The 21,482-nt window shown below is 46.7% G+C and overlaps 1 long non-coding RNA gene across 1 annotated transcript in view; it reads left to right on the top strand.

The window, feature by feature from the left end:
* LOC122689261 overlaps nt 1–21,276 on the top strand; it is a 105,858-nt gene extending 84,582 nt beyond the window's left edge. Inside the window, exons 2-3 of the long non-coding RNA XR_006339780.1 lie at nt 15,929–16,068; nt 20,973–21,276. This is a non-coding gene — a long non-coding RNA (uncharacterized LOC122689261). The remainder of the gene's footprint in view (nt 1–15,928; nt 16,069–20,972) is intronic.
* The last annotated feature ends 206 nt before the right edge of the window (nt 21,277–21,482 follow it).

Raw genomic sequence — 21,482 nt, 5'->3', positions numbered from 1 at the left:
GGTTCTGTCCAAAATGTCCATGGAGTCACTTGGTCCATGAGAAAAGGTCCTTGATATTTGGTCATATTTGGTCCTGTTCAAAAGGTCCTTAAGACCTTTGGTCCACACCAAAACATCCTTGATATTTTCTGCTGCCCAGAACCATTGTCATGGACCCAATACACTGTTGGATGTTTTGGACATGATCAAATATCAAAGATGTTTTGGCCTGGATCAGAAGTCTTAACGGATGTTCTGGACATGACCAAGTGTCTGCTGATATGAATAAGGTTCTCTTCTCTTGCTATACTGAAAACAAAAGTTTCCTTAGTTTGCTCTGTAGACAGTCTTTCAGGATTCAAATCTTTTTATTTTATTTGACTACATCAGGTCTCAGTTGGCACATATGGCATCTTCAACGCATCATGTAAGGTCTTTTGCTGAGGCGCACAGACTCTAGTTGTGGCTTGCGGGCTCAGGAGTTGTGGTGTGAGGACTTACTTTCTGCGTGGAATGTGGGACCTTACTTCCCCAACCAGGGACTGAACCTCTGTCCCCTGCACCGCAAGGCAGATTCTTAGCCAGTGGACCACCAGCAAGGTCCCAGGATTCAGGCCTTCACCACATAATTTCTAAACTCATGCTCCAATTTGGCTTCCCTGGTAGCTCAGCTGGTAAAGAATCCTCTTGCAATGCAAGAGATCCCAGTTTGATTCCTGGGTCAGGAAGATCCCCGGGAGAAGGGATAGGCTACCCACTCCAGTATTCTTGGGCTTCCCTGGTGGCTCAGAGAGGAAAGAATCTGCCAGCAATGTGGGAGAACTGGGTTTGATCCCTGGGTGGGGAAGATCCCCTGGAGGAGGGCATGGCAGCCCACTCCAGTATTCTTGCCTGAACAATCCCCATGGACAGAGGAATCTGGCGGGCTACCGTCCATGGGGTTGCAAAGAGTCAGACACGACTGAGCCACTAAGTAACGCATAGCACAGCGCACCCTCCTGTTTATCTATCGTGCGCAACTGGGTGTTCAGAAGTATCAGAAAAGCAAGATAAAGCCAAGTACTTCAGAGAAGACTCTTGAGAGTCCCTTGGACTGCAAGGAGATCCAACCAGTCCATCCTAAAGGAGATCTGTCCTGGGTGTTCATTGGAAGGCCTGATACTGAAGCTGAAGCTCCAGTACTTTGGCCACCTGATGCAAAGCGCTGACTCACTGGAAAAGACCCTGATGCTGGGAAAGATTGAAGGCAGGAGGAGAAGGGGAAGACAGAGGATGACATGGTTGGATGGCATCACCGACTCAATGGACATGGGTTTGATCAAACTCTGGGAGATAATAGAGGACAGGGAAGCCTGGCGTACTGCAGTCCATGGGGTCACAGAGTCAGACATGACTTAGTGATTGAATGACAATAGCACACTTCAGAGACATGGATCTTATGAATTTGATTTTGATTTTCTGAGGCCAGTGCACGTGGAAAGTCTCAGAAAGCAGAAACAATAAGGAGAGTTAGGATCAGTTCACTTCAGTCGCTCAGTCGTTTCTGACTCTTTGCAGCACCATGGACCGCAGCACGCCGGGCCTCCCTGTCCATCACCAACTCCTAGAGTTTACTCAAACTCATGTCCACAGAGTCACTGATGTCATCCAACCATCTCATCCTCTGTCGTCCGCTTCTCCTCTTGCTCTCAATCTTTCCCAGCATCAGGGTCTTTTCCAATGAGTCAGTTCTTTTCATCATATGGCCAAAGGATTGGAGTTTCAGTGTCAATATCAGTCCTTCCAATGAACACCCAGGACTGATTTCCTTTAGGATGGACTGGTTGGATCTCCTTGCAGTCCAAGGGACTCTCAAGAGTCTTCTCCAACACCACAGTTCAAAGGCATTCATTCTTCGGTGCTCATCTTTCTTTATAGTCCAACTTTCACATATATGACTACTGGAAAAACCATAACTTTGAGTAGGTGGACATTTGTTGGCAAAGTAATGTCTCTGCTTTTTAATATGCTGTCTAGGTTGGTCATAACTTTCCTTCCAAGGAGTAAGCGTCTTTTAATTTCATGGCTGCAGTCACCATCTGCAGTGATTTTGGAGCCCAGAAAAATAAAGTCTGACACTGTTTCCACTGTTTCCCCATCTATGTGCCTTGCAGTGATGGACCGGATGCCATGATCTTAGTTTTCTGAATGTTGAGCTTTAAGCCAACTTTTTCACTCTGCTCATTCACTTTCATCAAGAGGCTTTTTAGTTCTTCTCGCTTTCTGCCATAAGGGTGGTGTCATCTGTATATCTGAGCTTATTGATATTTCTCCTGGCAATCTTGATTCCAGCTTAAATTAGGATAGTAGAATAATAATAATAATTAATATCAAAATGTAGATGTAGGAATGTTAACAGAGAAAACATTTATTAAAATAGCAAAATTAGTATTAAAGGTACCAGTGCCACAGGCTTTTTGTATAAGATCTCTCAGCATCTTGCAATCAATTTCTCTGAGAATTTCACTTTCACACCTTTATTAGCAGGTTTATGACCTGAATGCAATATAAATTCAAATTTTTCTTAACCTTAGGCAGAGGATGAAATTCTTTCAAAGAGTGGGTTAGGCTTATTTGTTTCGTGGGTTTAACCAATAGCAGAAATAATGATTTCTGTGCCTTGGTGTTTACTTCTGACACACTTCAGCAGGCTTGAGACTTTGAATGACTTTATACATATTCATCTAAGACACTGCCTCGGCTCTGGTAGAGTCTGTTGGAGTTGCTGATTAGATGTGCTGAATGCCTAAATTTAGAAATGACCCATTGCATGTCTTCTGCATCCTTGGATAATGAAAGAATGGATGATTAGTCAGTCAGTGTTCCTGTGATGGTTAAGAGTATCATCAGCTTGCGTGGACCATGAGGTGACTAGATATTTGGTCAAACACTATCCTGGGTGTTTCTGTGAGGGTGTCCTGGGTGAGATGAATGTTAAATCAGTAGACTGAGTAAAGCGGATTGCTCTCCTTATCCTGGTGGGCCTCATGCAGTCAGGTGAAGGCCTGGCTAGCGTAAAAGTCTGACCTTCCCCGAGATAAGAGAAAATTTTGTACTCGGTGATATTGTCACTGGTGCCTCTCCTGGTTTGGCAGTTGCTTCTGGCTTTTGCATTTGAACTGGAAATTAAGTCTGCAGATTTTTGATTTGTGTCTCTCTGTAATCATGTCAATCCATTCACTATAGTAATAATATATGTCACTGGACATGGGTTTGAGTAAACTCCAGGAGTTGGCGATGGACAGGAAGACCTGGCGTGCTGCAGTCCATGGGGTCGCAAAGAGTCAGACACAGCTGAGCTACTGAACTGAACTGATAAATATATATATATGTATGTAGATATATAGATATAAATATATATTATGTATGTTCTGTTTCTCTAGAGAATCTTGTTTAGTTTCTTTTTAGTTTAGTTTCTCTGGAACTACCCTCTCAGCTTACACAGAGTTCATGGATATGAGTTAAAGTCTTTTCCAAACACCATGTCCTCAGTATGACATCAATCCATGAGTATAAATGACTCTTTTGGACCTCACGTTGGAATGGAATGGCAGAAATCAGACTATCTGCTTAGGAACAAAGATCATCTCATTGATTTCATTGATTATCTTAATTTCGTGCTCATGTTTGTTGTTATCGTTCAGTCTCTGAGTTGTGTCTGAGTCTTTGCGACCCCACAGATTCCAGGAAGACGGGTTCCTCTGTCCTTCGCTATCTCCCAGAGTTTGCTCAGATTAATGTCCATCAAGTTGGTGATGCCATCCAACCATCTCATCCTCTGTCGCCCCCTTCTCCTCCCACCTTCAATCTTTCCGAGCATCACGGTCTTTTCCAGTGAATCAGTTCTTCACATCAGATAGCCAAAGTATTGGAGTTTAAGCTTCAGCATCAGTCCTTCCAATGAAAATTCTGGGTTGATTTCCTTTCAGATTGACTGGTTTCTTATCTTTGCTGTCCAAGGGACTCTTGAGAGTCTTCTCCAGCGCCACACTTTGAAAGCATTTAGTTTCATTTAAATCAACAAGCCGAATCTCTTCCTAACATGCATGAGTGAGATTATCATCAGATACGATTCTTGCATAATTGCACTGAGCTGTATGAAGGGAAATAATTCTTGGGGGTCTTGGGGAGAGGGTCTGACCTGGAAATCAACAGGGGTCAAGGTCAGACACATATCTTCTTTTGAGAAGTTGCTGAGAACTGAAGTTACCCTTTGATCATGAGAACAAGCAGAGAGCTGTGTTGAGCCTGTGTCTTTTCACCCAGAGCCCCATCTTTGACCCGAGAGGCACAGCTGGACAAACCCCAGGACAGATACAAGAGCTTCTTATTCGGGCTCAGAGAACATTTTGCAGAAAGAGACTGAGAGTAAACATTCTAGGCTTTGCTGGCCTGTGTCCATCGCAAAGAATTCCACAATTTTTAGAGTGGAATTGACTGTGGGCAGTTCATGAACAATGAACATGGCTGTGATTTGCTAAATATATATTTATGGACTCTAAATTCTATATATCTATCACATGTTATAAAATCAGTTACTGATTTTGGGGGAAAACTAAATATATGAGAGTCATTTTAGGGCACAGGCTGCCCAGAATCAGGCAGCAAGCTGGCCATAGACTATGGGGGACAGCTTGTAAGCCCTATTCTGTAGAATACGTGTCACTGGAAAATGTTTTTGTTTTTGTTTTTTAATTTTTTATTGGAGTATGGTTACTTTACAAAGGTGTGTTAGCTTCTGTTATACAATACAACAGAGAGAGTCAATTATACATATACATGTATCTCCTCTCTTTTTTTGGATTTCCTTCCTATCTAGGTCATCACAGAGCATTGGGTAGGGTCCCCTGTGTCATAAAGTAGGTTTTCATTAGTTATCTGTTTTATGCGAGCTAAGCCGCTTAGCACAGTCATGTCATACCCTTTGTGACCCTGTGGACTGTAGCCCGCCAGGCTCCTCTGTCCATGGGATTCTCCAGACAAGAATACTGGAGTGGGCTGCCATGCCCTCCTTCAAGGGGAATCTTCCGGACTCAGGGATCAAACCCGAATCTCTTACATCTTGTGCATTGGCAGGCGGGTTCTTTACAAGTAGCGCCACTTGGGAAGCCCTTAGATTCCACGTATATGTAATAATATACCGTATTTTTCTCTTTCTGACTGACTTCACTCTGTATGACATTTTCTGGGTCTGTTCACGTCTCTGCAAGTGGCACAGTTTTTCATCCCTTTTATGGCTGAGTACTATTCCATTGCATACTGTGTATACCGTACATTGTGTATATCTACCACATCTTCTGTACCCATTCCTCTGTTGATGGACATTTAGGTTTCTTCCGTATCCTGGCTATTGTAAATAGTGCTGCTGGGAACCCCAGGGTGCATGTATATTTTGGAATTTGGAACTCTCATTTATTAATTCATTAATTCTCACATGTACTATTCTTGAGAAAACAGCTTGTGTGCTGTGTGCTAATTCACTTCTGTCCTGTCTGACTCTTTGTGACCCCATGGACTGCAGCCCACCAGGCTCCTCTGTCCCTGGGATTCTCCGGACAAGGATACTGGAGTGGGTTGCTATGCCCTCTTCCAGGGGATCTTCCCAACCCAGGGGCTGAGCCCATATCTCTTACGTCTCCTGCTTTGGCCCCTAGCCCCACCTATAAATTCTGGCTACATGAAGCACAATGTCTAATTGTGAAAATCTCAGGAAATGTATTTGAAGTCTCCCCAGAAGGGGCTTGAGTGTCTCTAATGCACAAAGGGCCAGTCCTGACCTTGTCCACCTTTAGTGAGTGGTTCTTGTGGCTTAGCTGGCAAAGAATCTGCCTGCAGTGCAAGAGACCTGGGTTTGATCTCTGGATTGGGAAGACCCCCTGGAGAAGGGAAAGGCTACCCACTCCAGTACTCTGGCCTGGAGAATTCCATGGACAGTCCATGGAGTCACAAACAGTCAGACACGAATGAGCGACTTTCACTTTCACTTTCTAGGGACTCTCTTCCATACCAGGGGCTTCCCAGGTGGCTCAGATGGTAAAGAATCTGCCTGCCATTGCAGGAGATGCAGGTTTGATCTCTGTGAACAGAAGTGTGGTTTTGTGTAAACGGTTTGCTCGGTGGAATGGTGTCTGAGTGGCGTCCATGGATCCTGTCTCCCCGGGAAATGCAGTGTGAAGGGTGATGAGGTGATAAGGAAAACACAGACGCAACAAAATGACTTGCGGAAGCTGCTGAATTCACAAAAATTAAAACTCTGATACTTTGGCCACCTGATGGGAAGAGCTGACTCATTGGAAAAGACCCTGATGCTGGGGAAGATTGGAGGCAGGAGGAGAAGGGGACGACAGAGGATGAGATGGTTGGATGGCATCACGGACGTGATGGACATGAGTTTGAGCAAGCTCCGGGAGTTGGTGATGGACAGGGAGGCCTGGCGTGCTGCAGTCCGTGGGGTCGCAAAGAGTCGGACAGGACTGAGCGACTGAACTGAACTGAACTGAAGAAGAAAACCTTTTCCGTAATGAGACCCAGTGGCCGATGATTCAGTCCTCTGTTAGGTCGGTACAGCGTGACGGGGAAAGTTTCGTGGACATGTACGCCACATACAAGAGCTCAGTGAGACTGTCTTCAGGTGTTTCAGGCAGGTGGTATGTGAAGCTCTTTCCTTGAATTGCCTCCTTCACAACTTGGAGCTTACAAGAATTGCAGCAAGTCAATCTGTACTTCTAGGTTGGCTGTGAGTGTCCGATTTTCATCCAGTTACGTCCCATCGTGGTTGGTAGGAGACTGCATGCTGATATTTGAAATGCTGATATTTGAAACACTCACCCTGGGATGCGTTTTTTTCCTAATGATCCCTTGAAATGCTTAATGTAAAAATCTTAAAATCAGTGAGTGGCTTGAGTTATGCTTTAATGATCTCAGATTTTTGACGTATCAGCAAAGCCTGAAGGTGTAATTAACTGATGTTGTTAAATATTTATTCGGTTACTTGATTTCAGGTTTCCACCACTGGATCCACATTAATTTGTTATCTCAGCATAGAGTATTGCTGTGTGGTAGGGACTTAATAAATACTTCTGCAATGAATTTTAGAGCAATGAATGAATGTTGTATTTGAATGTTACATTAAGCTGTCCCTTATTGGAGTAAAATAACCAGTAAATACATATATATATATATTTTAGGGAATTATTCTTTTCATTGGAAGATACTTGCTGTACAATGTTGTATTAGTAACAATTTCTGCCGTACACTCGCATAAGTCAGCCACAGGTAGACGTATGTCTCCTCTCTCTTGAACCTCCCTCCCACGTCACACCCCATCCGACTCTTCTGGGTTGTCAGCAGAGCACCACTTTGAGCTACCTGAGTCAAACAGCCAATTCCCACTGGCCATCTGTTCTCCGTATGGTAGTGTATATGTTTCCACGCTGCTGTCTCCATTTTTCCCCTCCTGTCCTCCCCTGCCCCGCTGTGTCCACAAGTCTTTCCTCTGGGCCTGTGTGTCCATGGCTGCCCTGCAGACAGGTTTTCATCGGTACCATCTTTCTAGATTCCACACATCTGCCTTAAGATGAAATATGTGCTTTTCTCTTTCTGACTTACTTCTTGGTTCATCCACCTCGTGAGAGCTGACTCCAATGCGCTCCTTTTTATGGCTGAGTAATATTCCATTGTATATGCCTACCACGACTTCCCTAAAAGTTTGTTTAGCTCATTGATGTCCTGGCTCTTGTGAATAGTGCTGCAATGAACATCGGGGAACGTGTGTCTTTTTTTTTTTTAGTTATGGTTTTCTCAGGGTATTTGCCTAGTAGTGGGATTGTTGGGTCATATGCTTTAGGGATTGAGATGGAAACTCCTTGGATTCATATTCTTTTATTTCTAAAGTGCTGCCCAGAGGAAGCACCTGAAAAAATGTCTAAGATCCTTTCAGATATACTAACATTTGCAAATAGAAGTCCAATTTTTGTGTGTTCAGTGTTTCCTGTTTGGTTCAGGGTCTATAAACATGCCAAAGGTGTTGGAAACACCTCAGTTCTTTCATGGTGACTTTTTAAAAAACAGAATTGGTGAGGTTATTCAAGGAGAGCAGTTAGAACAAAAAAAAAAAAGAAAGGAACAAAGTGCAGAAAGTGGGTGTATTGTATACCTTAAAATTTTAAACATGAGAATAAATAAATATTTGTCACATTCCCAAAGGTCAGGGAACAAAGTGAAATAAAAAACAAGGCAGATTCAGTGAGTCCCAAGAGTGAGAATGGTGTGGAGCATTGGATAGAAATTGCAGCCAGGTCATACTAGATCCCAGAGAAGGTAATGGCACCCCACTCCAGTACTCTTGCCTGGAAAATCCCATGGACGGAGGAGCCTGGTAGGCTGCAGTCCACGGGGTCGCTAAGAGTCGGACATGACTGAGCGACTTCACTTTCCCTTTTCACTTTCATGCACTGGAGAAGGCAATGGCAACCCACTCCAGTGTTCTTGCCTGGAGAATCCCAGGGACGGGGGAGCCTGACAGGCTGCCGTATATGGGGTCGCACAGAGTTTGATACGATTGAAGCGACTTAGCAGCAACATCAGCAGCATACGAAATCCAATGAAAGCAACATAAATCTTCAACATTCTATTTTTTGTCATTTGTTAATGTTTATAGAAGAGATGGTTTTTCCAATGGTCACGTATGGATATGAGAGTTGAACTATAAAGAAAGCTGAGTGCCAATGAATGGATGCTTTTGAACTGTGGTGTTGGAGAAGACTCTTGAGAGTCCCTTGGACTGCAAGGAGATCCAACCAGTCCATCCTAAAGGAAATCAGTCCTGTGTGTTCATTGGAAAGACTGATATTGAAGCTGAAACTCCAATCCTTTGGCCACCTGATGCGAAGAGCTGACTCATTTGAAAAGATCCTGATGCTGGGAAAGATTGAAGGTGGGAGGAGAAGGGGACGACAGAGGATGAGATGGTTGGATGGCATCACTGACTCAATGGACATGGGTTTGGGTGGACTCCGGGAGTTGGTGATGGACTGGGAGGCCTGGCGTGCTGCAGTCCATGGGGTTGCAAAGAGTCAGACACGATTGAGCGACTGAACTGAAAGCCTTTAAAAAAAATAAATGAAGGGAAAATAGAGAAAAACATTGGGTTAGCCAAAAAGTTCCTTCGGATTTTTTGTGGCAATGGAATGAGTTTTTTGGCCACCTCAAGACGACAGGAAAAAAATAAATTAATAATCTTCCCAGGTAGCCCCCCAGCCCCTTCGATTTGCCTTGACAAGAAGTCAGTATTTCTGTCTGATTGCAAGTGGGGCCCTGGTGTTTGCTTTCCCCAAGCCCAATGTATGTTTCCAGTTCAACAGTTGAGGAGTAATACAGTAACTTCTCAGGGTTTGTAAAGGGCATTTCATATCCATCACTATTGGACTATGGTGCCCTTCATTATGTAGGGTTTTATTTTTTGCCAGTGGAAAGGCTAATATAGTCATGCAGGATAAGAGGCAGTTATAGGATTTCCTTGGAGCATTCGTTTTTCTAATGAATGCACGCTTTCATTGTAATGGACTGACCTTTGAACACTAATGTAAATCTCATGGCCGCTTGTTGTATTAATTGCTAGGACCTTGCTCCCTGGGCTTGTCAGTTCACCCTCAGCAAGGACCACCTGCAATTAATCTTTTTCTGATTCTTGACACCGTGGTTTACAATTATCGATTTCCTTTTTTTTTTTTTTTAAACCAATTAGATATTTTAAGTCTTTTCCAAACTGGTGCAAAACGGCCGGTCCTTAAAATGATTCGCGTGTTTTCAACAAAGAGCCCCTAGCGACCCCTGCAAGTTTGGTCTCTAAAGCGTAGATTCATTGACATGCGGAGGTAGCTTTAAGTCTACCCTGAAGGCAACCTTTGCAAGGATTCAGGTCTTCCACTCACAGAGCTGTATTTGATTTGATGTCTTTGGATCCACAGGATGGTGACTGACAAGGACAATCCAGCCCGGCCTTGTAGCTTATAAATTAGAGCTGACAGGAACAGATTTCAGCCTTGACTGACTGTCCCTGTTGTTGCATGCCCAGGACAAGGAAGAGCAGAGAAACTCCCAGGCACCCTTGACACAATTAGTGGTTTATTTTCTGAACGACTCTGAAACAAAATGGTCCCAGACAATGCGAAAAAGACTGTGCCTCGTGGTTGCTGGGTACATTCGTTTCATATTTTCCTTTGCTCACTTTGCTTTGCTCGTGTGAAATGGAGCCTTGGGGGAAAAGAAAGAAAAAAAAAAGCAACATCAAGTAAGGCAGTCAATGACCATTCTGAGTGAAGGAAGACAGGGAGAGAAAGTTAGTGTTTTCAGGATTGATACCCTACTGGCTCTTGAACAATCAGCCTCTTGTTCTGTCCCTGCTTAGCTTCTGGTGACCCTTCAGTTCATCTCTCGGACTTCCCGAGAGGTTTTCCTGGCTGATTTACTGCTTTAGTGTTCTGTCCTTTGCCTTGGTATCCTGCTGAATTTCTTTTTCCCCTTCTTTCGCCCGCACTGGCATTTCTGGGCACATCAAACTTTTTGTAACTGAAGTCTTCTGTTAGGCTGCCAAAGCCACTCCAGCTGAGATAGCCTAGTAGTAATCTATCAGTTCTTTCCTCAGGTGGGTCATAGTGAGAACGGACTTGCTTCTCCTTGTTGCCAGATAAATATTTTGCTGTTGATTATGTCTTCTCTATTACCTGGAGATTTAGGGGGAATGTTTTCTATGGAAAAAATACCTTTGGCCTTATGATTTTTCCTCTAAGATTCAAAGTACATTCTAGTTAGTTTTATATAGCAATTATTATTTGTCTTTACTAGAAAATTTGGCATTCTTTTTTTTTTTTTTTTTTAATTTGGCATTCTTATACACTGGATCTTTGAACAACACAGGTGCTAGGAATGCTGACACACAGCAAAATCAGAAATCTGTGTCTAACTTTTGACTCCATAAACATGTAATTGCGAATAGCTCCGTATTGACCAGAAGCCTTACTTGATAGCATAAAGTTGGTTAGCTCTTATTTCATATGTTGTGGCACATATGCTTCCCAAGTGGCACTAGTGGTAAAGAACTAACCTGCTGTTGTAGGAGATATAAGAGACAAGGGTTCGATCCCTGGGTTGGGAAGATCCTCTGGAGGAGAGCATGGCAACCCTCTCCAGTATTCTTGCCTGGAGAATCCCATGGACAGAGGAGCCTGGTGGGCTGTGGTCTTTACAGTCTGGCAAAGAGCTGGACACAACTGAAGTGACTTAGCACACGCCCATGTCTAACTGCATATATTTTATGCATTCATGATATACCAAAATTTTTCTTAGTTTTTTCAAAATTTCTAGGCTATGTGGTTCATCTGAGACTTTTTCAAGTTACTGCAAATCTCTAATAAAAAAGTTTTTCCAGTGTATTTATTGAAAAAATCTGCATACAGGTAGACCCACCCAGTTCAGACTCTAGTTGTTCAAGAGCCAACTATAGTTAACATATAAAGCATTCATATGATGTGTTTATTTTTTAAAATGTATGTTGCTCAAGTATAGTTGATTTAAAATGTTGGGTTAATTTCTGCTGTTGAGCAAAGTGATTCAGTTTTAGATACACACACATTTATTTGTATTCTTTTCCATCATGGTCTGTTATAGGGTATTGACTACAGTTCCCTGTGCTATACAATAAAAGCCTTGTTCCTTATCCATTCTCTATATAATAATTTGCCACTGGTAATCGCAGACTTCCATTCAGACCTCCCCCACCCCACTTCCCCTTGCAACTACAAGCCTGTTCTCTGCTTGTGAGCCTGTTTGTGTTTGATAGATAAGTTCATCTGTGTCCTATTTTGGGTTTCGCATATATGTGACACTTATGATTTATTTTTAAATGCCTGTTTATTCTCTTAATCCATTCTACTAAAACTTTTGCCACTGTCAACAATACTTGCCTGGTCAGGATCACCTGTGATCTTCCTATTATGAAATGTAATGATCAATTCTTAATCCTCTTCTTATCTGATCTACTAACACTGTTTGACATGCGACAGGTACCATGCATGCAGCTCATTTAATCTCGTAAGGCCAAAATGAATTTCAGGATATTTGCTGAAGCATTGTTGACTGTCCTACTTCTGTGTACTTGGGCAGATCAAGATGTTTATTATTTAATAAATAACCAACGATAGGAAATAATAATTCAAGATACATTTTTCTGTTGTTAGAGAGATAGGAAGAAACATCTGATCCATGCCATAAGCGGTTAGTCGCTCATAAGTCAGGGAAAGCTAGAAAAACTGGCTTTTTCTCATGAAAGCCAGGTGAGTTGGTTACAGATTGGGGAGAAAACTGGTCCATCAAGGATTCTCACTGTTTCTTCTTGCCAAGGTGTTTACAAACAGTCTCCACTCAGAATGCTGTGAGCTTGAAGAGAACTTTGTTGTCCTTCTAATTCTTTGGGTTATGATTCAGTTTCTATCTTTCCTGACCAACAGGCAAACTAAAATACTCCAGCTAAAGAAAAAAAAAATTTTATCCCAAAGTAAATGCAAATAATTCAGAAGCTTCTAATCCTTCGAGATAAAGTCTCATTGTTTCACATTTCCCAGGGAAATACGACTGTTTCATGGCAAAATGAGTGTGATACACGTAACAAGAGGTACATACAGCTTGTGTTCAGTACAGACACAACTGTTATTTATGCAGATCATGAACAGAAGGGCAAATGAAATCTCTAGATAATGAGAAACAATGTTATCCAGCACTCACTCCCTGCCATCTCAGTAGATGGATGAGGTTTGTTACCAAGTAACCAGATTCACTAGATTCAGTGTTGGCTGTGTTCATTTCCATAGGAGGTTCATGGACACACCGCTATATTCAAAATGGATAAAGAACAAGGACCTGCTGTCCAGCGCAGGGAACTCTGCTCAATACTCTGTAATAACCTGATGGTCACCAGGGGGAAGGATGGGGGAAGGGATAGTCAGGGAGTCTGGGATGGACATGGACACACGGCTGTATTTAACATGGAGAACCAGCAAGGACCTGCTGGACGGCACGGGGAACTCTGCTCAATACTCTGTAATAACCTTATGGTCACCAAGGGGAAGGATGGGGGAAGGGATAGTCAGGGAATCTGGGATGAACATGGACACACTGCTGTATTTAACGTGGAGAACCAGCAAGGACCTGCTGGACAGCACAGGGAACTCTGCTCAATACTCTGTAATAACCTGATGGTTCCCAGGGGGAAGGACAGGGGAAGGGATGGTTAGGGAGTCTGGGATGGACATGGACACACTGCTGTATTTAACAGGGAGAACCAGCAAGGACCTGCTGGACAGCCCAGGGAACTCTGCTCAATGTCATGTGGCAGCCTGGATGGGAGGGGAGTTTGGGGGAGAGTGGATACATGCGTATGTGTGACTGTTCATCTAAAATCACAATATCGTTGATCAACTCTGCTGCTGCTGCTGCTGCTAAGTCGCTAGGCCAATAGAAAAAGACAAAGAGAAAGTTTAAAGTTTGGGGAAAAAAAAAATGGCCTCAGTTATTTATGATATAGGTAGTTAAAAGACCCACTTCTGGAATCGCTGAAATAAAAACAGGCTACTCTTGAGTTCCCGCAACAATAGGAGGATGGTTATGGAAATGATGCTATATATTAAATGCAGTGCTGTACAGTCACAAATACATGTGATTATTAATCCTACAGCCACTGTTAATGTGCTCGCAGAGATAAAAAACACAACACGACTTGTTTACTTGCCAGATCACCCAGTGTTAATTAATAGCAACACACAGGGACACGTGGTGGTTTGATTGCCACTTTGTATTTTAGGCACATTTTTACTCTTGAGCCAATCAAAGTGTCTAAGAGTGAGTAGCCCTCATAGTGAGCTGGGACCTTGGACAGCTCCATGCCCCTTGCCTCTGCAACAGAAGCAGGGTGTTCCTGAAAAGAGGTCTCCGGAGCTCGGAGCGCATGCATGTGGTCTTTGCATGAAAAACGGGTGAGTGGATCATCTAAATCTTCATACTCGTTTAGACCTTCTCTCTCAACTCAAGGACAGTAAGAAAATGAAAATGATCAAGAAAATATTGGAGCGTGGAAGTGCTGGTTTGGTCGCTAAGTCGTGTGTCCGTGGACTCTTGCAACCCCATGGACCGTAGCCCGCCAGGCTCCTCTGTCCATGGGAGTCTCGAGACAAGAATACTGGAGTGGGTTACCGTGCCCTCCTCCAGGGTATCTCCCCAACCCAGGGATCGAACCCACATCGCTTATGTTTCCTGCATTGATAGGCGGGTTCTTTACCGCTAGTGCCACGTGGGATGCCCAGAGTACATGCCTGCCGATGGTGGAGACATAAGAGATGTGGATTCAATATATATATATACACGATATATATATATATACACACGATATATATATATATGTATATATATATGTATATAATTATCACCAGTTTACATTGATGTTTGGCATAAAGCAGCATAACATCATAAAAGAAATTTTCCTCCAATTAAATAATAAATAAAAGATGCTCTTACATTATACTACTTTGTATTGGGTTGGCCAAAAATTCGTTCAGCTTTTTCTGTAACATCAACTGGAAAAAAAAACAAAAGAACTTTTTGGCCAACCCAACATTTTCCTTTCTCTTCTTATATATATATAAAAAAATACTTTGCAGAATAAAACCATATGTTTATTAAGGTTATTTGCTATAGAACATGCCAATAGGTATGTTTGATGGATACCCTATGATTTGAAGCTACCTCTAAAGGATAATTTTCTCTAAACATAGAGACAGCCATGGAAATGACTGTCTTCAAGCAAAGTGGAATATTTCCATAAAAGCTGACATTACCTGTATATTGACAGAAAGAAATTCTGTGGTACACCAGTGGCTTCCCTTGACTCCCCCCGCTCTGTAATAGCAGTGCAAATCTCACCATGCAAAATATTTACAGTGAGCCAGGATCCGTTCTTTCACATAGCTTGCCTCTCCTTCTCAGAAGTAAGCTGTTTGTACAAACTGTCTCATCTTCCCTGGGCCAGGACACACTCCGAATGATCTGAAGTGTGTTTACCGACAAGGTGTGTAGAGAGATGAATTTCCCTGATGGCTTAGATGGTGAGGGAAAAAAGTCTGCCTGTTATGCAGGAGATGTGGGTTTGATCCCTGGGAAGAGAAGATTCCCTGGAGAAGGAAATGGCAAGCTACTCTGGTGTTCTTGCCTGGAGGGCCACAGTCCGTGGGGTTGCAAAGAGTCTGACTCAGTGAGTGAGTAACACTCACGTAGGGAGATGGGTGCCTACCTCATCTTGATCCTTCCTGGTGTCCAGGTTCATAATCTCTGTACCAAAATGTACAACAAAGCCAGTAGATGTGTGCAGTGGAATATTACTCAGCCATAGAAAAGAGCACATATGAGTCAGTGCTAATGATGTCCATGAAACTAGAGGCCGTTTATACAGAGCGAAGTCAGTCAGAGAGGGAAAAGCAAATATTGTATGTTAACGCATATAAATGGAATCTAGAAACGTGATAGGTGAAAGGTCAGGCATGTTGAGGCATGCCCCAGAAAAGTGCTGCAGACAAGTTCCGGAGGCTGACTAAACTTCCGGGGGCCGACCCCCTGCAGCCTGGTCCAATCAGGTGCCGACACGGAGCCCTTGGACACCAACCGCCGCTGTAGCCCACGCTTTCTTCCTTATATGGGAAGACCTGGCTTGGACACCGGCCCTGGCTATAAAACCTCTCCCTACCCCTCATACTCGCAGACTCCCTTTGTCTCCTCGCTCATCCGCCCCCAGGAGTTCTGCCCGAGAGCGACTGCCCAATAAAGGCCTTCGTCAACGGTCCTTAGAGGTGGCTCTTTCTTCCCGCAGCGTTTTCTAACATCTGGCGCCCAACGTGGGGCTCGAGGTGAGGGCCCCCGGCACTCGCTGTAGAGGTCCCCTCGAGCTCCACCGCCGCGGTAGCCCCAGACCCAGGCGGCTGACCAACCCCCCGGACGGCAGGATACAGGGTAAGTCCCTTCGGCTTTGAGGCCTGCCCTCCCTGGCGACCACCTCCTAGGGCCCGGTAACGGGTGCACACTTACTGGGCCCTCCTGGTCACCAGCTTGTGGGGAGACGTCCCCAGCGGCTGAGTAGACCTCCGGCTTCGGCCTTTTCCGGTCACCAGCTCGTGAGGGAGACGTCCCAAGCGGCTGAGTAGACCTCTGGCTTCGGCCTTTCCCAGTCCCCAGCTCGTGAGGAAGACGTTCCAAATGGCTGCACGGACCTCCGGCTTCCCTTGACACGTCCGAAGATGTTCGGGCGGCGGGGGTTGCCTCCACGCCCCGTGGTCGCCATGGGATTGACAGCCTCCAAACCCGATCCCCAATACTCCACACCCTTAGAGTGCCTGCTGGCTAACCTGCGGACCCTAAGACTAAAGGGATATATCCGCCCCAAGCAGCTCACTTTTCTGTGTTCACAGGCCTGGCCTCAGTATTCCCTAGATAATGGCTCACAATGGCCAGCCACAGGGACACTAGACTTTGACATCCTCCATGGTTTAGATAATTACTGCCAGAGAACGGGAAAATGGTCTGAGGTCCCCTATGTTCAGGCCTTTCGGGCGTTGCGCTCTCACCCCACCCTGTGCACCAACTGCACTCCCAGCCAAATCCTACTCACCATGGCCCCCCCGACTCCACCTTCCCGGGCCAAGCCAACTCCTCCCGTCTCTGAGTCCTCTGCTTTCTCTGTTCCCCCGGAAGATCTGGTGGCCCCCCCTCCCTATGCATCTCCCACGGCCCCCACCCCTTCCTCTCCGGCTCCTGCCTCCTCCCCCTCCACTCCGGCCCCTTTTGCCTCTGCTCCCGCCCCCGAGACTCCACCACCGGCCCCTTATCCTCCAGCTCTTAACCCTATCTTGTATCCTCCCCTTCCCCCTGTCACTCCCTCCCCTTCTCCGGTTAGCTCCCACACTCGCTCCCACAGCAGCCCTCCAGGTGCCTCCCCTACTCCTCCCCCAGTCCCGCTACTCCCTCTGCGACAAGTAGCCGGAGCCGACGGCCTGGCCCAGGTCCATGTCCCCTTCTCCCTCTAGGACTTAGCACAGATTGAGGCCAAGCTGGGATCCTTTTCCTCCAACCCCACTCAGTACATTAAGCAGTTTACTGGTCTGACCCACACCTACGCCTTAACATGGCAGGACATATATGTCATCCTGGGGTCTACCACCACCCCCAAAGAGAGACAGGCCATTTGGACGGCAGCCAAGGCTCAGGCCGACCAGCGGCACTGTGCCAACCCCTCACCCAAGCGCCCCCCGGGAGCTCAGGCAGTTCCTGACACCGACCCTGATTGGAACTACCAAGAAGGGGGTGGCGGCCAGCAGCAGGTACGCTATATGATAGAGTGTATCCTCGATGGAATGGAAACGTCCTCTCATAAGGTAGTAAACCTCTTCAAACTAGATGAGGTGACTCAGGGGCCCGACGAAAACCCAGCCATGTTTCTTAATCAGCTGACTGAGGCCCTTGTTCAATACAGCAGACTGTCCCCTGAGTCCCCCATTGGGGCAGGTACCTTGACCAATCATTTTATCTCCCAATCCGCACCTGACATCTGAAAAAAACTGGCCAAGGCCAAGGACTTCCCTCAGACCCCTATTCGAGACCTGGTAAAAATGGCCTTTAAAGTTTACAACGCCCGTGAAGAAACTGCTGAGGCCGGCCGAAAGGCAAGGCTCAAACAAAAGGCCAAGTTTCAGGCAAGCCTCCTAAACCAGCAAACCCAGGCCTTGGTAGCGGCCCTGCGGCTGGTGGCGGGCTCGGGGCCCCAAAACCCCCCTCTGGGGGCCTGCTTCAAGTGCAGCCAAGAAGGACACTGGGCCAAGATGTGCCCCAATCCGTGGCCTCCCTCCAAGCCGTGCCTGTTGTGCAAACAACGAGGACACTGGGCTAGTGACTGTCCCCAGGCCTCTCGGGCCCCGACCTCTAGGGGCTGGGGACCAGAGCGCCCCAGGGAGACCTCCTGCCCTCCTCCGGCCTTGGAGCTGCTGAGCTTCAATGATGACTGACGCCACCCAGACTCGGGAACCCCGATAACCCAAGCCAAACCCAGGGTAACCCTCCAGGTAGTGGTTAAGTCCATCAACTTTCTAGTTGATACGGGGGCTACCTATTCGGTCCTTCCCTCTTTCGGGGGCACTTTATGTCCTTCCCAGGTTTTGGTTATGGGCATTGATGGCCAACCCTCATGTCCACTCCAAACCCAACCACTATCCTGTCAACTAGATTCCTGCCTATTTACCCACTCCTTTTTGGTCATCCCCTCCTCTCTTGGGAAGAGATATACTCGCTAAGCTGAAGGCCACTCTTCACCTAACTCCAGGATCAGCTCCCACGTCAGGGGCCTTCCTAATGCTACTTGTTGACCCTCCAACCTCTTCTGTTAATCCTGAGGTCTGGGACACCCGAGTCCCGGTGGTGGCTCGGCACCACCCTCCAGTCCTCATCCGGCTAAGGGACCCCACCTGTTTCCCAGCCCGGCCCCAGTTTCCTTTGTCTACTGGTAACCTCAGGGGGCTAAAGCCCATCATCAACCGTCTCATGGGACAGGGTCTCCTGATCCCCACGACTTCCCCCTGTAACACGCCCATCCTCCCTGTTCGAAAGGCTTCAGGAGACTAACGGCTAGTACAGGATCTCCGCCTGATCAACGCGGCGGTGGTCCCTGCCCATCCACTTGTCCCTAACCCCTACACCCTCCTTTCTTCCATACCTCCCAAAACCTCTCATTTCACCGTTATTGACCTCAAGGATGCCTTTTTTACCATCCCACTCCACCCCGACTGCCAATTCCTCTTTGCTTTCACCTGGACTGACCCCGACACCCAGCTGACCACACAATTCACATGGACTGTACTCCCTCAGGGGTTCAGAGACAGTCCCCACTACTTCGGGCAGGCTCTGTCCCAGGACCTGGCCAGATGTTCGCTCAGCCCTAACACCCTCCTCCAATACGTAGACGACTTGCTCCTTTGCAGCCCCTTGGAAGAGACCTCCCAACAACATTCTGCAACTCTTATTAATTTCCTCCGTTCCCAGGGTTACAGAGCCTCACATTCCAAAGCCCAGCTGACTCAGACTTCTGTTGTCTATCTAGACCTCCAAATCACCCCTACCACTAAGGCCCTGACAGCAGATCGGTGTAGCCTCCTCAGGTCCATCTGCCCTCCGGCCAACGGAGACCAGATATTGTCCTTAGGACTGATGGGATTCTTCCGACACTGGGTCCCAAATTACGCCACCCTGGCCAAACCCCTATATGCCGCCGCTAAAGAGACTCCCACAGGACCGCTGTATTCCCCCACCGAAGTGGCTCAGGCCTTCCACGCTTTACACTCAACCCTATTGGCTGCACCCCCTCTCTTTCTCCCAAATCCCAACTATCCGCACCATCTATACGCTGATGAAAAGGGAGGGATAGCCTTTGGAGCCTTGGTGCAACCGATTGGCCCCAAACTGCTGCCTATTGCTTACATATCCAAACAACTTGACCCCACAGCCAGGGGATGGTTCCCCTGCCTGCGGGCACTAGCGGCAGCAACAACATTGTATGCTGATGCTAAAAAGCTGATTCATGGTCAACCCCTGACCATCTTCTCACCTCATCGCCTTGGCGATCTTTTAGCCTCTAGATTTCTCTCTGGCCTCAGCGAGTCCAGGCTCCAACAGTTTCACCTGGTATTTTTAGACAATCCGCAAGTTTCTGTGGTCGTTCTCCACAATTAAACCCGCTTTCTTCGTTGCCCTCCCTCCCCCTCTCCTCAGAACCCCCAGCCCACTTATGCTCAGAGGTCCTTGAGTCCCTTATGCAACCACCTCACAACCTGTTTTCCGAACCTCTACCAGATCCAGAGCTAACTTTGTTCGTCAATGGGAGCTCAAAGCGAGATCCCAATGGTAACTGAAGGGCGGCTTATGCTGTGGTAACCACCCGGGAAGTCCTAGAGGCTCAGCCCTTGCCACCCGGGACGACCTCTCAGAAGGCTGAACCAACAGCCCTAACTAGAGCCTTACATCTAGCAGAAGGAAAAAGGGCCAATATTTACACAGACTCCAAAGATGCCTTCTTGATTGCCCATTCTCACGCAGCAATCTGGAAAGAACGGGGCTTCCTGACCACTAAAGGATCCCCCATCTGTAATGCCCCCTACATTACTCGACTGTTAGATGCCTTATCTCTGCCCAAAGAGGTCGCTATCATACACTGCAAGGGACAGCAAAATACTCATGACACTGTCGCTCTGGGTAATAATGTGGCAGACCAAGTGGCTCTACAAATCACCTTACAACAAGCCCCCGAGCCCTTGCTGACTTTGAGATCCACCCTCAACCCAGATTATTCCAGCGAGGAAGCCAGAGCCTTGCTGGCACAAGAAGGGGCTCAGAGGAACCCCTCAGGATAGATACTACTCCATAATAAACTGGTGCTTCCTGAGCGCCAGGCTAAGGCCATAGTATCCCAAATCCACAATACCCTCCACATCGGGCCAAGGGCTCTCTTTTCCTTTCTCAGCCCTGTCTTTTCTCCCCTACATCTCAGACAGACCATATATGTGGTCCACCGCTCCTGCCTAACATGTGCTTCCACCTCTCCTCAAGGAGAACTCCAACCCCTACAGGAGACTCACCAGCTAAGGGGACATATGCCCGGACAAGATTGGCAGATAGACTTCACTCACATGCCCAGACATCGAACCTACCGCTATCTGCTGCTCTTGGTGGACACCTTTTCAGGATGGGTCGAGGCCTTCCCCACCGCCCGAGAGACGGCAGCGGCGGTGGCAGAGGTCTTGACGACCCATCTCATTCCCAGATTTGGGTTGCCAAACTCTCTCCAGTTTGACAATGGGCCTGCATTTATCTCACAGATCTCCCAGCAGGTGGCTACGGCTCTGGGCATCGATTGGCATCTCCACATCCCCTATCGGCCCCAATCGTCAGGCAAAGTAGAACGGGTGAACGGCATCATCAAGACGCACCTGACCAAGCTTGCCTCAGAACTGCGGCTGTCTTGGGTCGACCTCCTTCCTCTGGCGCTCACTCGCATTCGCACCACACCACACTCCAAAACAGGTTTGACCCCTTTTGAACTGCTCTACGGCAGGCCCTATCTCCTGACTCACCTCCCAGAGGGAGAGGCTCCCCCACTCGCGGGGTACCTCTCCCTCTTCTCCCTCCTACGATCCTTGCTGAGAGAACACGCAGACTGGGTCCTGCCACAACCGACAGACGACGAGGGGTCAACTCAGCCTCTGGCCCCGGGAGATCAGGTACTGCTAAAAACCTTGAGTCCCCGCCCGCTACAACCTTGCTGGACGGGGCCCCATACTGTAATCCTCACCACTCCCACGGCAGCCAAACTTCTGGGACACGAGCCC

This window comes from Cervus elaphus, chromosome X (assembly GCF_910594005.1).
Source record: "Cervus elaphus chromosome X, mCerEla1.1, whole genome shotgun sequence".
Taxonomy (NCBI): domain Eukaryota; kingdom Metazoa; phylum Chordata; class Mammalia; order Artiodactyla; family Cervidae; genus Cervus; species Cervus elaphus.
Note: the sequence above shows the minus strand (reverse complement) of the source record. Positions and strands in the feature narration are given on the sequence as shown.